General features: G+C 40.6%; 1 protein-coding gene across 1 annotated transcript in view; it reads right to left on the bottom strand.

The window, feature by feature from the left end:
* The window catches only part of LOC131827369 (thiamine transporter 2-like), a 40,654-nt gene extending 27,048 nt beyond the window's left edge, over positions 1–13,606 (bottom strand). Inside the window, exons 1-2 of the mRNA XM_059167823.1 lie at positions 12,924–13,606; positions 6,508–6,592 (exon numbers count right to left, since the gene is read on the bottom strand). The gene's annotated coding sequence lies outside the window, so the exon portion shown is untranslated. The remainder of the gene's footprint in view (positions 1–6,507; positions 6,593–12,923) is intronic.
* Between the last annotated feature and the right edge of the window lie 3,145 nt (positions 13,607–16,751).

The following is a 16,751-nucleotide window of genomic DNA, read 5'->3' as shown; positions in this document are numbered from 1 at the left end:
AAATACCAATGTCTTCCCCTGGCCTTTCTTTGAGAGTCTTCTAGTCCCAGTGACCCAGGAAATCATACCACCAATGAATCCCTGATAAAGTAACAGCTCATAATGTTAGACCCACATAAGTTGAATTATTGATCATCAGTACACAATGTAGGAATAATTTCAAAATTAATTTAAGAGAATAAGAAGACACGGAAAGAGTAAGTTTACAATTTAAGATCACAAGGAAAACTATTTCTTTAAGGAATTAAATTGTCTGAAATCCCTTTATAAATACTAACTTACATATGAGAGATCATAAGTCATTCTTACTTGTCTTTTAATCAGACCTTTATGGTTTGCCATAAAGGGAACATAATCAATTTAGTTAGGTTTTGCTCAAAACACATGCTGTCCACACCTATAATTCTCCATTTAAATGTTTTACTAAATTCATTTAGATTCTTCTCTAGATTAGTGAACATTTACTGGACATACTTTTTAAAGAATTAGGAGAAAATGATCTCTATATTCCAGCTCACCATGACTCAGTATTAAAATTTGTTTTTTTTTTTTTTTTTTTTTTTAAATCTAGATGACTTAAGTTAGCTTTCCATGTCAACATTTTCCATCTGAACCTTGCTCTGCCCTTTCTAACCAGCTGTGTTGGTTAATACACACTGACCAAAATCATCATTTTTAATGGTGATTAGACAGATTTCTTTCTAGTTGACTTTCAATGTTCATATCACTAATCTTGCTATTTGGATGCTATCAGGTAAGATTAGGGACTCATTTCAATGGCATGGTTCCCTTGTACCCAGGAAATCACAAGGATTAATGAATTGTTGAGACCAGTTTTGGTACTGGGAAGTGACATGGTGCCGTAACAAACATAGAAGCATGGAAGTGACTTTGGACTGGAAAATGGGTAGAGGCTGGAAGAATTGTGAGGTACTAGATAAAAAAAAATTTAGAATGCCTTGAAGAGATTGTTGGTAGAAATATTGCCATTATTTGCACTTCTGCTGAGGGCTCAGGAAGAAGAGAGGAGGCACACTACAGAGAAAGCGTCTATTGTTTTAGAGAAGACATATCTCACCAGGAACAGAATGTTGCTAGACATATGAATGGTAAAAGTGTTTTGGTGATGTCCTAGATGGGAAGGAGAAACATGTAATTGGACACTGGAAGAAAGGTGATATGGTTCTAAAGAAAGGTTCTAAAATGGCAAAGAACACAGTTTAATTATGTTTTGTTGTTGGAAAGAGAGTAGAACTTATAAGCAATGAATTTTGCTTGGAGCTAACTTTGCTTGGAGAGTTCCAAGCAGTGTTGAAGGTACAGCCTGGCTTCTCCTTTCTACTTATAATAAAATGTGAAAGAAAGGAAAGAAATCGAGGGATGAACTCCGAAGCAAAAAGGAATCAGCACTCAGTGACTTGGAAGATTCTCAGCCAATCTAGATAGCATACTTTATAAACAGAGCCAACAGTGTGGCTGGACCATCACTGGCTAAATAGCTCAGGTGTTTGGGTGATGGATCCAATCAACCATCTTGGTAGAAGCCAGGAATGGAGATGGGGTTATCCTGGAAAGCTCTGTAGAGGACCCTCTGGTCTGATGGCTTGGACCTCTGTGAATTGCATTCTACTGGTATAAAACTGAGAATGTTATACCAGTAGAATCACTACCAGCATGGCTTAATAGGGACAGAAGCAGCATGAAACAAAAAAGTGAGTGAGTCTGAAAGCAGAGGCACAGATGCAGAAGTTTGGGCTGATGAGACCCCCTCAGGTCTACAGGGTGAGGCTGCTGTCCTGTCAGGCCCAGAGGACAGAGAGAGCACTGAGCCACAAGGAATGATTCTCAGGTCTTGAAATCTAATGGAACTTACCCTGCTGGATTTTAAGTCTTCCTTGGGACCCATTACCTGCCTTTTCCCCTTCCAATTTCTCCTATTTGGTATGAGAATGTCTATCCTATGCCATGAAAATTATATTTTATAAGCATACCTTGTTCTCTGGTTCACAGATGGAGGGGAATTTTACCAAAGGATGAATCATACCCTGGGTCTCACCCGTAGTGATTTATATGATTTAAATGAGGAAATTTGGGACTCTGAATTGATGATATTTAGATGGCAGCCTAGATTTAGAGTGAATACTGGGATAGTTAAGACATTTGGGAATGTTGGGAATGGGGTGAATGTAATTTTGTATGTGGGGGGTGGATGTGAATTTTGGGAGGCCAGAAGGTGGGCTGTTAAGGGTTGAATTGTGTCCCCACCCCAAAAATATGTTGAAGTCCTAATTCCCAGTACATTAAAATGGAACTTACTTGCAAACAGGGTTGTTGCAGAATTATATAATTAGTTAAGATGAGGTCATCCTAGAGTAGGGTGGGCCTTTATTCCGATATGAGTGAGAAGCTCATAAGGAGAGACACAGATACAGAGACCCACAGGGAGAAGGTGGCCATGTGCCAACAAAGGAAAAGACTGGAATGATAGATCTATAAACCAAGGAACAGTAAGTATTGCCAGGAAACACCTTAAGTTGGCAGAGGCAAGGAAGGCTCTTCCCTACAGCCTTTAGAGGGAGAAGGGACCTACGGACACCTTAGTTCTAAGCTTCTAGTCTCCAGAACTATGAAAGAGGCAATAAATTCCTGATGTTTTAAGCCACCCAGCTTTGTAGTGCTTTGCAGCCACTTTAGGAAGCTGATATTGATTATAATACATTGAATTTGAAATTTTTAAAATTTAAATTCAATTTATTAACATATAGTATATTATTAGTTTCAGAGGTAGAGGTCCGTGACTCATCGGTTGGATATAACACCCAGTGCTTATCACATCACGTGCCCTCCTTATCATCCAGTTACCCTACCCCCCACCCACCTCCCCTCTAGTAACCCTCAGTTTGTTTCCTAGAGTTAAGAGTCTCTTGTGGTTTGTCTCTTTCTCTGTTTTCATCTTATTTTATTTTTCCCCCCTTCTCCTTGTAATTTGAATTTTTAATAATTTGGACAAAATGTATGATACATTACACTTTAAAATTTTTCATTGAATATGTTCTATCCTGGATTTTCTTGTATTCATACTTTCATTATTGTTAACTATAAATAGGACACATGAGTCTTTTTTTACATATTGAATGAAATTTCCCAGTTCGTTTTTATAGCTACCTATAAATATCTTCACCTAGGTAATAAACATTGGTTATACCCCATACATTAGTGGTTCAAAAAACTGAAGTGTTCTCATTGTATGAGTTGCAGAAATGACAAAAGAGTTCCTCACTCTTTTAGGTCACCTGCCTAAGCAGACTGTAATTTTTAAATAAAAATTTACAAATTTCCTTAGAGCTTAGTCATTACTCATAAGTTTATTTTCTATTGACGTTCCTGCTGAGATACTGATGTTGATAATGACAGCACTCCATTTTACTGAGTCTGTCTTCTTTATCAAATTTCAAGTTTTAGAAATGAGTGTGCCACAATGGTAATGAAGGTGTCTTTTGTACAGGAGACTGATGTTCTTAGGGCACCTTTGGTTGGATTTGTGCTTTTCAGCCAACAGAACTAGTCAGGAAGCCTTTGGGGAAGGAAGACACCCCAACTAGTCAGGAAGCCTTTGGGGAAGGAAGAAAAAGGAAGGAAGGAAGAAAGCCAGTTCTGTTGTAGTTGTAGTAAAATTGTTCTAACTCATTCTCATTCACCCATATTTGGTCTGCCTGGTCTGAACAGAGCTGATCCAGGATGGTGGGCCAGGAAAAAAGACTTATGATGGAAAGACCACCTTGTGTATGTACTAAACACAAGTTAGAGTTACAGGGTTTTCATCACTACTTCACAATGCAAACCCTATGTTTTACGATGGGCATTACCATTACAGAAATTTTCTTTAAAGAAAAGTGGGACAGGCTCATTCTAGAACCTTCTTTTGTCATTCATGGCAATGCTACAGATAAATTGGGTCCAGTGCTATTGTTGGAGTGGATGTAACTCATACTGAGTCTGAAAGAATGGCATAAAGTGAAAATTGTTGAACGAGTCCTAGGTAAAGAAAGACCTCTGTAAATTTTTGGTTGTCAACCGAGCTGTTCCAAGTTCTTTTTTTTTTTCTTAATTGAAAGCGACATGGTACTCCCACCTGTGGGGGATGGGCTGAGCTGTGATTTTGCTTCTCATTTGGAGAAGGTGTTTAAACACCAACTGTCGGGTCTCTTCCCTACTTACTGATTCAGCATGTCTTGGCAAGGAAAGGAAGAGACTGAGAATTTTCATTTCTAACAAGTAGCCAGGTGGTGCTGACCGTTGGGGACCTCACTCTGAGAATCACAGATTAGCAAACAGGAGTTTGGGGCCACTCTAGAGGCTGGAAGTTTTAGAGATTTCTGTAGTAGTTTTAGCTTCACTCTCTTTGCGTATTAGGCACTAGAGGGCAGTGTGATCCCAGCACATGGGGACAGAGAACCGATGATGTCACAGCAAATCCAGACCTGTTTCAGCCCAAGTATCTCTGATTTTTATCTGCTTTGTTTATTGACGGTTAACATAGGAATTTAGTAATTTTTATTATTTTTTTTCACATAGGAATTTATATGTCAAAAAGGTTCTATCGCCAAAAATAAATTTAAAAGTTATTCTCTCTCCAGTCCCTTCTTTTTGAAGTCCTAGGGCCTGCTAGCTAGACAGCAGGGGTGACAGGGGTGTGTGATTTTATGTCCCGTTATTCAGACAGCTATAGGACTGAAAGATAAACTGGCTCCTTAGAGTCCGGTATTTCTGATAGTGTTTGCAATGCACTCAAATTCTATTCATAACAGAAATAGAGTTTTGAGACCAAATAAGTTCAGAAGCATTGGGTTAAATAAAGTTACATGAGTTACTTTGCTGGAATGTTCCTCAGAGTCTTTAATTGTACATTGGAAATCCTTGAGAGGAGGTTGTAGAATGCAAGTCCACTACAAGTATTTTGGAAAGAATCACCAATCTGGTCCTAATTCTTCATTTTTCTCGAAGTAGAGACCGGAAGATAACATGGCTGCTGGGTAGTGACAGGGCCTGTCTCCTGAGTGCAACTCAATGTACTTCCCACGGGATAGACCTATAAGCCTGCGTGCAATGACAACACCCACGTGGGTTAAATGTGCTTCCTGTTTGGGACCACGAGTCTTCCTAATCCACCTGTTGGAATACTCCTCTAGGTGCTTGCAGGCTGCGCCCCATACTTTCCAACAGATGGGGCTCCAAGGCCCCTTCCTCGACAGAGTCCTCCTCAGGACACCCTGTCTAAATTTTTTTTTTCTCTTGTTGGTAATGCTTTGTCACCACTTGCTATATATTAATATGCTTAATGGTCTTTGCTCATTTCTGCCTTTTAAAATAGAAGAGCCAGAATCATCTTGGTGTCTACTATATTCACATTTAGTAGGTGCTCAATTAACATTTTTTGGATAAATTATCTAGTGTTGGCAAAGTATATAACCTGAGATTGATTATTGTATCAGTCAGGGTTCTCCAGAGAAATAGAATTAGTAGGAGTTATATATGTTATGGGTTAAAATGGCAAAAGCTAGTGTGTTTTATGAAATGGTTCTAATAGGACCCAGATAACCTAAGTGTTATATGAATTTATAGACAAATTTCCACTTGCATTTCTGGGCTTAAAAGTACAATATCTGACACTACCTAGTAATTGTTTAAGTTTAATGGTATTTTATTTGTATACATCCTGCTATGTTACAGAATATTCTTTTTTTTTTTTTTTAAAGATTTTATTTATTTACTTGACAGGCAGAGATCACAAGCAGGCAGAGAGGCAGACAGAGAGAGAGGGGGAGGCAGGCTCCCTGCCGAGCAGAGAGCCCGATTAAGCCTCTGTTATAGAATATTCTTATAGGCTTCAGGAAGTTTGGATTTAAATGTTATTAAGGTGATAGGTATTTACATTTATCCAAAGGCCTCTCTGAGAAGGGGTTCTACCCTGGTTTTTATTGCAGTTAAGGTAACTGTCTTGGAAAATACTAGTCACTTCTTTATTTTCCATCTTCTGAATCTCACAGGAGTGCTTTTCATGAGCAGACTGACCCGAAACCATACAGGGAATTAAAATCAGCTGATGTCCCAGGCAGGAGGGAGGAAGCCCTGGAAGGTGGCGGTGGTCCGTGGGGATGACATCGAGTTACCAACAGCCAGAGAAGCACAGATATTGGTGAGGTTAACTAACAAGATAAAAATCTACCCTCTGAGGAGATTCCCCTGCTCAGCCTCCCAGAGCATATCTTCTCTCCTTGAATCCCAAGATCCCTCCTGTTTCGCAGACCATTGAGGTAAGTGAGCAGGGAGTGGGGGTGCGTGTGTGCGTGCGTGAAAGCCTGCAGTATTAGATATAAGAGAAATCTGAAAAGAGATGTGACGTGTTAAAGGACTCGTATGTTAGGTACCTGGCTTCTGGTATTCTCAGCCTGAGCAGTGCTGTCTACAGTGAGAGGTACAAGCTTCCACAAGGGCGTTCACACTTACTTGCCAGTAATAATCCATGAGTCCGCTGGTAATTTCACTTTGAAGGAAGGGTAGAGATAATGCTCACCGTGGAACAAGATGTTCTCTGGAAAAGAGTGAATAGCGTGGGTGGAATCTTGGCTTTGGGAGGGATGACCTTCCAGGTGACGTCATGTAATCTACTACCCACTCTCTCCCTTCATAAGGGGGGCCCACGTGAAGGTTGATTTATTTGAAGATCTATTAGATTGATTGTCCTCTTCCTTGAGGTAAAGTAAATACTGATCCGGTTTTAGTAATAAAGCTCTTACTTAAGCAGAGTAGGAGGCAATAAAAATCAGAAACTGAACTACGTCAGAATGACAACAACGAGAAATATTTGCCAGAGGTTAAGTTGAGATAACTGCTTTCCATTTACTTCTACTTCACACAAAGTAGAGATTTGCTCTCCCATATGGAATGCTTTTGGGGTTTTCTAGGTCTTTCTTGTGTAATCAATGAAATGATTATCTGTGGAGCCATGGACGAGCCTTACTGAGAGTCACCTGTTCTCTGTGCTCCTAGAAGCCCACGCTCTTCTTTAATTCATTATGTTTCTGTCTAGCCTGACTGTGGGTGGTTGGCCCAACTCCGTAATTGAATGTGGAGCTGAACTTCTGGTCTTTTCTTCTCCATGACTTTCAGGGACCTACAGCTATTTCTACTATCCTGGAGATGTTGAAATTCCTCTGCCCTCTGAATTTTGGTTTGAGAAAACCAGAGATCAACCTAATAGAAGAAACACAATCGCTGACTTGATGGGGAGGGGGGAAAACCTCAGCCTTTGTGGAGAGAAGAGGAGAAGAATAGGCAAGATCCCAAGACTGAGCAAGAATATAGAAATGGAGGAGGTGATAATGAGAGCGAAGGGGATGGAAGTTATTTCCTGCAGCTAAGGAGAGCAATAATTCTGCTAGTATTTTCCAGGATCTTGAGTTCAAATATCAGCTCCATCGTTTTCTAGCTGTGATTTCGGGTGTTCCCATGTGGTAGTTGATACTGTCCTTGACCCTCCAGGCTGTCTCCAGACAATGTTCATTTCTTCAGAACTCACTTATCTTGACCACTTCATCGCGTTCTACTTGCCGATATTCACTGACTTCCCCGTCTCTCTTCCTCTGTCTTCCAAATCCTGGGCATCAATTCTTCAACCCAAGTCCTGCTATTATTTTACAGTTCTTCAATATCCAACTGAAATGCATCTCATCTTCCCAGTTCCTCAGTCTTCTCATCTGTAGGGACTCTTTTTCCATGCTGTCTCCATTCCCCTTTCTCATGGCCACACCCTATTCTCCTTCTAATAAGGGACCTCATCAACTGGCTCTATCTACAATTACCTCTTCTTGCTTAAGTCTCAGCTACTTTGGTCATACCATTCCTTAGCTCCATTGGGATGTCTCTGTTTTGCTTCCAATATCTCTGTCTTCTCTTTTCCTTCTTTCTCTTGTAATTTCTACAATAATCATACCAACGCTCTAAATTCCATTGCCTGTCCATGTTTTGATCACATCTGTGTGGAAAAAAACCCTCATCTTCAGGTTTTTTTCAGGGTACATTTCTTAGTTGGTGATTTTGCTTTCCTGATCTTGTCTTTTAGACTCAAAACTAAGTTCTCCATTAGGGCTTTCCCCATGTTCCATGAAGATCCTAGGGTGCCCTTCCAAGAGAGGGTGCTGGAATCTCCTGCATGCAATTTTCAACAGCTACTCAGAGATTCTCTAGATTTTGATGCACCCCTAATCTGAAGACCACTCTGATACCCCCACCCAGATGCTTTCCCAAAAAGGGACCACCTGAGTGTTGGGTCTGCATGCTGTTTGGATTAGTGATGCACAAGGGGGGGCGTGGCAGGTTTCCATGGCTCAAAAGACATATGCACACAAGTATCTGAAATTCTTCAGCCCACAGAGACTCTCATCCCCTCCATACCCCCTGGAATCTCCTGAGAGGTCAAATACAACAAGTCTTCTTCTGATACCACTTTAGTTTGAATAACCACCTGTAAATATCACTTCTAGGGACCTCCTTCAACCTGGATGTGCCTGTCTGTCCACATTTTCTGAGATTTCAAGTGCTCAGCCTGTGCTCCAAGTATGCAATTCTCTACCAAAACCAAATTAATTCTTCCTAATCCATATTATCAATAAGCATGTAAAAATAATACCGCTGGGGGTTGCCATTGACCCTAATACCTGCTTGGGTAGACATTTATACAACATACTTTCTATGCCTTGTTTTTAATTCTCTGAAAATTTCACAAAGTAGATATCACCTCCACTTGACAGTTAAGGAAGCAGCCATTCCAGGAGAGATAATGTGGCTGGCCCAGGGTCACGCAGTTTAGAATCCAGTTCTGTAAGGATGCAAGGTTTGAACTCTTCTTCTTCTACCTGCTGGATGGGGCATACTGGTTTTGTTTCCTTCTTGCATTCCTTTCAAGTTCTTTCATGGTCTTGTTTACTTTCTGCTCTGCCCTTGCTGGCTATTCCCTAAATTAGAACTGCGTCGTATACAACTTAAGGTTGCCATGTAAAATGATGAACATTGGGGTACATGGATGGTACTGTTGGTTGAGCTTCCAACTCTTGATTTTGGCTCAGGTTGTGGTCTCAAGGTCATAAGATTGAGAGCCCCCCCCATGTCCAGCTCCCCACTTGGCGGGGAGTCTGCTTGAGATTCTCTCCTTCTCCCTCTGCCCCTCCCCCTATGTTTGTGAGCACACACTCTCTTTAATAAATAGTTAAATCTTAAAAAAATAAAATGATGAGCATCATTAAATGTCACATATGACCCCAACTGATAATAAACGTAGTATGCATTCTCTTTTTCTTATTGAAGTGTAATTGAAATCCAATATCCTGTTAGTTTCATATGTGCATCATAATGATTTAATATTTTTAGATATTATAAAATGGTTCTCACAATAAGTGTAGTTACTATTTGTCACCATACAAATTTATTATAATAATATTATTATATTCCCTATGCTGTATAATATATTTCCATGGCTTATTTATTTTGAAACTGGAAATTTGTACCTCTTCATCTTTTCACCTGTTTTGTCTAACTCCAGCCCCTCCTCCTCTATTTTATGTATCTGTGAGTCTGTTTCTGTTTTGTTTTATTTATTAATTTTTTAATTTAGATTCCACATGTAAGTGAAGTCATACAGTATTTGTTTTCCTGTGTTTGACTTATTTCCCTCAGCATAGTACCCCCCCCCCCCCCAGGTCCATCTATGTTGTTACAAAAGGCAAGATTTCATTCTTTTTATGGCTGAGGAAGGCAGCAGGCATCCTTGAAATCAGTTCAATGGACATTTACAGAAGTTGCTTCGAGGATGCTTTGCTTTTATTGTTACACCTAATAGTGTATAATTTTGAGTAAATGTTGCAGTCCTGTCCAACCCTGGAAAAATTCTAAAAAGCAATGACATTTAAACTATTATTTGACTCATGTACCTTCTCCATGACAAGGAGTAGAATCAGAATTCTATACAAATCATTATTTTGCTATTGCCCTCTCTGTTCTGATACACCCCCCACCCCGCCCTGGAATGAATACTTTACCATACTTTCTTTTATCATATGAAGATGAAGCAAAAGTGGTTCCGTATTTGGTGGAACCAGCGTCTATAGCAAAAACTAGAAAGGTGTCTTTCATCAGCTGCTTCCTCCAGCAGATAAGTTAAAACTTGTGCGGGCTTACCTTTGTGGTCTTAAAAGCGAGAGGAGAGGAGGCTTTATACAAAAGGAAATCATTAGTCAACAAAAGCCAAAGTTCACAAGATGAGCGTGGCGGTCTGTCCTCTGCTCTACTGGGACACAAAGCCAGCCGCCATCAGCCACGATCTCAAAGTTCCAGTATGTAGGGCAGACCCGTAACACCTGCAGAACACCTTGATTGAGCAATGAAGCACGCCGTGGCACGCCGTGGCATGCTATCCTCAGCAGACAGGAAGGAAGGACCAGCGTTCCTTAACCCAGAGTAAGGAGACCTCCACTTCTGCATCAGCAGGGACTTGATCTCTCCCGGTATTAAACACAAATCCCTGCTATCCTATCAACAACCGCTTAGAGACACTACGTTTTTGGATTTTCTCAGCACCAGATTTTGTTGAGTGGCCAGAAAACCAGTCAGACACATTCCTGCTAGTACTTCGCTAGCTTCCTATGATAATCTCACTCCCACCCCCCCCAGGCTCATCCAAAGTCCTATTTGCTTCCTGGAACCTCTCATCTGGTTGAATTTTTGAGTGCGCACACTTGCCTTTCTCTTCCATGACATTTGACTTTAATTCCTGTTTCCAAAGCTAGATGCATTTTTGCCCCCTTCCATTTCCTTCAAGAAAGACTCCCTTTCTAGGATCTCCAAAGCAATTTGGTCTCTCAGTGGGGAGATTCAGGTATCCACCTTCCTCTCCGGCTGCTGCTAACGTCCTGTCCCATTTCTCCTACCCTATCACTTACGACCTGTTTTTGAGCCACTTACAGACATTGGCAACTGGCTCCTGGCCAGCATGCTTCTCCCTCAACATGGGTGTAGCTCACAGGGCTGGCGTTCATCCACCAGTCAGCACTGTGGATTTTATAGAATAACCTCAAAGCTCACATGCATTCTTAGGTCAGTTGTCCTTATAATCATTTCAAAAGACAGAAAAGGAAAGAAACAAACAAAAAAAGGACAAGGTTCTCATTTTGTGTTTAGTGGAAGGGAACAGAGTGTGGGACGTGCCTCCTCCCCAAATACTCTGTGAATTTGCTGTGGGTACTGCAGCCTCCCCTGATCCCCAATATTCATCCCTTAGCTTTCTTTTTTTCAAATTTAAATTCAATTTAGCCAGCATCTAGTACATCATTAGGTTCAGATATCATGTTCAATAATTCATCAGTTGCATAAAGCACCCAGTGTTCATCACATCATGTGCCCTCCTTAAAGCCCGTTGCCCAATTACCCCATGCCCCCACCCACCTCTGCTCTAGCAGCCCTCAGTTTGTTTTCTATAGGGGTGCCCGGGTGGATCAGTTGGTTAAGCATCTGCCTTTGGCTCAGGTCACGATCCCGGGGTCCTAGGGTCAAGCCCCGCGTTAGGCTCGATGCTCAGTAGGGAGCATGGCTTCTCCCTCTTACCCTCTCCCTGCTCACGCTCTCTCTCTCTCAGATGAATGAATAAAATCTTAAAAAAAAAAAAAAAATCCGCTAGTTTCCTGAGTCACCTTGCCTGCCGAAGAGAAACTCCAGTGTGATACCTCTAGTAACATGGTCTATGGAGTGGACACAGCTATGTTCTCTAATACTGTTTTGTGCCACCCCCGTCCCACACTTTTTTTTTTTTTTAAATTCCGAAGGTCTGGAAGAGCTAAATTGGTGAAAAAAAATTTGTAAAATGACTTGCTTCCCATTGCCCAAAAAGCTGACATTATTTGGCAACTATGTTTTACACCCTTCATTATAACCCACCAATTCCTACAGTGTCCCTAGAATAAACTCTAACTAGAAAGTTACAGATGGAGGCACCTGGGTGGCTCAGTGGGTTAAAGCCTGTGCCTTCGGCTGAGGTCATGATCCCAGGGTCCTGGGATCAAGCCCCGCATCGGACTCTCGGCTCGGCAGGGAGCCTGCTTCCTCCTCTCTCTCTGCCTGCCTGCCTCTCTGCCTACTTGTGATCTCTGTCTGTCAAATAAATAAATAAATAAATAAATAAATAAATAAAATCTTAAGAAAAGAAAAGAAAAGAAAGTTGCGGATGGATGCTGGGGAAAAGGTCTACCAAAATTGGATACCTGACAATGGAAATATAAGCATTTAGTTAAATTGCCCATACCTTCTCATAAAATAACATTTTAATTTACTCTCTAGTGTTCAAGCAGGAAAACCATGGTACATTTAGATTAAAGCCAGCATATGTTGTTGTAATCTGGGCCAGGATCTGCTGGAGCAGAAGCTGATGCTAGAGGAAGTAAGGAGAGTTAATTTCTGTTTCTTTGCTGCAAATAGAAAATGAAGAAGCCTGGGTTTTTGAAGATTTCTGATTAAAAATAAGCTAACTGCAGGAACTAGAACAATGTCTGGTTCAGACCAAGCACTGAATTAATAATTAATAAAAATGTTCTACTACTTAGAATCTCCACTAGGGCAGTTCAAGGTTTTCAGCCTCACACAGACAGGTTTAGCCTCCTTTTGCCATTAGAGCAATGGCCTTCATTTCCAAAACTCAAAATGTATGCTCTGCACTATAATTAGGCAGTACCATGAGATACTTGAATTGCAACTGTCCTAGGAAAATGCCACTAATGTGGTCTCTCAATCAAAACTCAGGCAGCTCAAGAAAATATGTATGCCTGGACAGCTCACATTTAGAAAGGTAATTATTGCTAGTAATATCAGCCAAGACTTACCAAGCCTTTACTGTGTGCTGGGTGCTCTTGGGTACTTGATATACACGTCTTTGCTCATTCAATCCTCACAAAAATCCCATGGAATAAGACTGCTCTTGTCCCCATTTTATAGATGAGAACACTGGGGTGTAAAAACCGTGAAGTAAACTCCCCCCCGCCCCGAGTCATGCAGCTTGCAGGAATATTTTCAGTGGGGCAGGTTGATGGCATGGACCAAAATCCCCTGGAAGCTCCATCAAATACCACATCAGATCTTTTCATTCCTTCTTTCATTGTCAGGGAGACAGAAGGTTGACAAATTCAACAAGCTATCTTTTCCCAGTTCTGCTTGTTTTCATTCCCTTCCGGACGAGTTCTGCTCTCTGCCTCTCCCACTGCCAGTGCTGGAGACTGCCCGGCTCCCAGTCCTCTGAGCCACTTCCCTCCCTGCCAAACTGTCAGGGCATAGTCCAGACATCTAGGGATACATCCCCTGAAGCCAACTTCCCCTGTAAAGTCCAACAGAGACTTAATGTTTGGATCCAGATCTTTTTGAGAATATGGGTGGCTGGGGGAAAAAACGCAAGCCAACATCTTCCCCAGGCTGCCAAGATCGAAGGAACTTAATTCAGAATTTCTTCAGAATTTTGTGCTCAGTGGCTCAAAGTCCTAGAACCACAGACTCAGAGAAGACTCCCAGGGCAGTCTCCCTCCCACTCAGTGTAGACACAACCAGAACCCTCCCCCTGCCCATGCCGGCCCTGTCCCCTGGCCTCCCACAGGTTATGTTTTTCTGCCTCTGCAAGAGTAAAGGAACATCCAATCAATGATCAGGTCAGAATATTGTGCTTTCGTCTTGCTTTTTTACTTTTCAACTGAATTTGAGGTGTTTTGATACATAGGACAGTATCTGTGCATCAGGAAAAGAATGAGACGGACGCTGTCTAGACTCTAAAGCACATTTTGCCAGTTACCTGATTCTAGCTTTCCGTTACCAGGGAGCTATTTTCCAGATCTGGACATTGCAGGCAGCAACATGAAATCATTCTTAGGGACAGGCATGCAAGTGAATTCTGTCCAGTAGAGGGACCATCCTCTTTCCACGTGGCAAAAACTCTCCATGATGTAAACCTGGTGATTCACAGACCTGGGGATAAAAATATATGTATATAAAAAATATATGTTTATAAAAAAAAAAAAAAACAAAAAACTCTCCATGTTTCCAGTAAGCACATAAATGAGAAGGGGCTCTCGATTCTCTTCCGGATGTTGGAATAAGTAATAAGGAAGAAGCTATTTGTTGGGGGTGGCGATGGTGGAGGGAGAAAACAGGTGAAGGAGGTCAAAAAATTAGAAGAAATTAAATAAGTAAAAAATGCAGAAAAATGCGGAAAACAACTGTGCTCTGCTATGGCACGAGGGCGCACCTGTCCCCTCGGCCAAGGGAAGTGGTACGCGTGCGCCGCAGCCACGCAAACTCAGAGCTGCTGGGAGGCCCGGCCAGGCCGCCGGCCACCGCTCCTGTCATGTTTCCACGACGTTGGCAGGCACTTCCCTTGGACCTTTCAACACCCGCTACCGTGCGTGCCCCTTCCTGAAAGACCTGGTGACCCTGCTTATTTGTCAAATGCACCCCACGTGCCCCTTCACGTGACACCTTCCTTAAACTGGATCTACACATTTCACCGAAATCAAGGGCCTAGTATAGACAAAGGGCAAGTGTAGACAAGCTAGAATCATAACCTCTTTCTTCTCAGAAATGTTTACTCTCTTGTCATTTTGAGCCCCTTACTTCTGTTATTTGTTTATGAAGTCTGTTTGTCATTTCCACGAGTCCTTCTGTGTACAAAACAAAGCATTTAAGGTATTTCTCCATAAGGTGTTACAACCAGTCAAGAAACGCCACACCTTACAAAGCAAATCTATGTTTTAATATTAAAAAACCTTTCCCTTTAATGAGATACCAAATGAAAAAAACCTCTTTTTAAGATACTCTTTTGTCTTCTGCGTTTGTTCCTTTTGATTATACATGTACATTTAGGTTACTCCTGCATATTACAAAAAAAAAGAAAAGAAAAAAATCAGAATGGTTACATGTAAAAAATAAAAATCTCCAGCTCCTTATTCTTCGATGCTAATTTATATCCCAAGAGGCTAAACACTTTTTAAAAGTTAGCATTTCAATTTCAGTTATGCTAATTTATGTGGTACAAGCATCAAAAACCATGGAAAGATGCCTTTTTCTCCCCTCCCCCATTCCTCATTACTCCATAGCAGGTAACTGTTAGCAGTTTTGTTTGTCCTGCCAGAAAAGTTGTATGTGTGTATGTAAGCTGATACAGGTATTTTTCTCCTTACTTTTGCACAAATAGTGAACTACCATACTCATTATTTTGGCACTTGACTTTTCCCACTTAATTTATTTTAGATACTTTTTAGTATCTGTAAGTATTTAGATACTGTAAGTATTTAGATACTGTACAATATTTAAATACTGTAAGTCTCTTCCTTAATTTTTCATCCAGTTAATATTATTACAAGAGAATATATTGATGCACCATAATACATTTTCCCTGTCTCAATATAATGACATTTAAATAGCTTCTAATCCTTTGTTCTCGGAAACACTACTGTAATGAAAAACACCTGTGCGAGTCATTTCCGAGGCAGGCAGTGTTCATTAGTAATATATATTTCTACCAGAGAAATCTATAGGTGGAATTTGTAATTGGGAGAGTGCAGAATTTTCCTTCACAGCAATGAGGCAAATTTATACCCCCACCACTCATCTTTGAGACTGCCTGTTGACTCATCCCCAGATAACCAAGTGTATTGTTATACTTTTGGATTATTTTCTAGTCTGCCAGGTGAAAAATGGTATCTCATTATACTTTAATAAACGTTTCCTTCATGAGTTAATTTAAATATCATCTACATGTCCGGGCCATTTGTGTTTTGCCTTCTCTGAATTCCCTGTTCACATGCTTTGCCCATTTTTCTATTAGGTAACTGATCTTTTTCTTATCAGTTGATATTCATTCTTTCTAAATTAAGGAAAGCAGCTTTGAAGCATTGTAATATTTACTCCAGATTATCATGTCTTTTGGGTTTGTTTGCAGTGATTTTTCTTCCATACGTTAAGTTTAGTTTTATGCTGTCAATTCACTTTATTACATGACTTCAAGGTTTTACACTACTTTAGAAAGATTTGAGGTTATAAAATAACCTAGTATTTTTGTGGTTTCTTTTTTTTTTTAAGTTTCATTCTTTTCTTTCTTAAAAAAAAAAAAGATTTTTAAAATTTATTTGACAGAGAGAGAGAGACTGTGAGAGAGGGAATATAAGCAGGGGAAGTGGGAGAGGGAGAAGCAGGCTTCCCCCTGAGTAGGGAGCCGCATGTGGAACTCGATCCAGGGACTCTGGAGTCAGGACCAGAGCTGAAGGCAGATGCTTAACGACTGAGCCACCCAGGTGCCCTTCTTTTTTAAATCTGTGCTTTAACACATATATATTGCATATGGATGGAGTTATTCTAGCATTCTTGGGTGCAACTTTGTTTTCCTTGAAGAAAATTGTTCCAATTTATTAAATATTCAGTCTTTTTCTTCCTTTTGTATGAGAAGCTATCTTAATCACAGTCTAACCCATTAGGAACTAAGAATTGATTCAGAACTTTTTACTCTTTTCCAGTGGACTGTCTCTTCATGTTGCTATGTTACTGCAGATGAGAGTTTAAATAGAATTTTATTCTCTGCAAATAATTTAATTTCATTTTCCCGCTTGATGAAGTATTTTCTTGGTTCTTTTTTGTTAATTTAGAATCACTAGTTCTGGAAAAAAAATGTATTT

This window comes from Mustela lutreola, chromosome 3 (genome assembly GCF_030435805.1).
Source record: "Mustela lutreola isolate mMusLut2 chromosome 3, mMusLut2.pri, whole genome shotgun sequence".
Taxonomy (NCBI): Eukaryota; Metazoa; Chordata; class Mammalia; order Carnivora; family Mustelidae; genus Mustela; species Mustela lutreola.
Note: the sequence above shows the minus strand (reverse complement) of the source record. Positions and strands in the feature narration are given on the sequence as shown.